This window comes from Trichechus manatus, unplaced genomic scaffold, assembly GCF_000243295.1.
Source record: "Trichechus manatus latirostris isolate Lorelei unplaced genomic scaffold, TriManLat1.0 scaffold00242, whole genome shotgun sequence".
NCBI lineage: Eukaryota > Metazoa > Chordata > Mammalia > Sirenia > Trichechidae > Trichechus > Trichechus manatus.
The window spans coordinates 7991-9399 of NW_004444178.1; positions in this window are offsets into that span (position 1 = coordinate 7991).

Genomic DNA, 1409 nt, shown 5'->3' on the forward strand with positions numbered 1-1409 from the left:
AACCATGGCCTCCACTAGCCTGAGACCAGAAGAACTAGATGATGCCTAGCTACCACTATTGACCACTCTGACCGGGATCACAATAGTAGGTCATGGACAGAGATGCACAGAAATGTAGAACAAAGTTCAAACTCATAGATTAGACCAGACTTAACTTGTCTAATAGAGACTAGTGGAGCCCCTGAGACTATGACCCTTATACACTCTTCCAACTCGGAACTGAAATCACTCCTGGAGATCACATTATAGCCATAAAATAGACAGACCTATAAAATGAACAATAACACCAGTGAGGAATGTACACCTCAGAACAATCGACTATACGAGACCTAAAGGGCAGCACTTGCCCAGAAGCAAAGTTCAGAAGGATGGTAGGGGCAGGAAAGCTGGGCAAATGGACACAGGGAACCCAGGGAGGAAGGGAGGAGAGTGCTAACACATTCAGGAGTTTGTAACTAACGTCACGAAACAAGCTGTGTATAAATTGTTGAATGGGAAATTAATTTGCTCTGTAAACTTTCACCTAAACAACAAAATATTCAAATAAAAATGGGGGAGAAAAAAACAGAACATCCAAGAACTGTGGGACAATTCCAAATGGTGTAACATACTTAATTAAAAACATCACTCTGGTTGTAGTGCTGAGAAAAGAGTGTAAGCGGGCAAGGGTAAACCTTGCAATTGAGATGATCTCAAATTATGGAGACTCTATGAGTTACAGAGTAGAACTGCTCCACAGGGTTTTCTTGGCTGTGATCTTTACAAAGGCAGATCGCCAGGCCTTTCTTTGGCAGTGCCTTTGAATTGGTTTGAACCTCCACCTTTTCCGTTAGTAGATGAGCACAAACTATTTGCCCCACCCAGGGACCTGTCGTGGGTAAGGCTACAAGCCAGGAAACCACTTAGGAGGCAGTTTCAAGATTCTAGGAGAGAGATTATGATGATGCCAGCAAGGGTAATAACAGGAGAGTTGATGAAAAGTAGTTACATTGTGGATATATTTTAAAATCCTATTGGCAATTTCTTCAAAATATAATGAATAGTTTATTGTTGCATCATGAGTTACAATTCACATACATCCCTGGATTTAAGCCTTAAAGATTTCTGAAAGCATATAAAATACTTTATTGCAGACAAAACTGAGATTTATGAAAAAACCATATCAGGTCTTTTGATACCATGACTAGTCTATTTTTGGCAACACAAATTTCAAGGCTAATTTTGATTCTTTTGATAGCTGCCAGAGAAAGTGTTATTATTTGGAATATGCATAAACACACCACAGTCTTGTAGCCAACAGAGTATGCTAGTTCACCACAGAAGCATTCTAAACTTTGTTGGAACTCACAAGTCAAGTGTGTCTACCTGGAAACATGACTGGCACAGATTTTGAAACAGCAATCATTCTT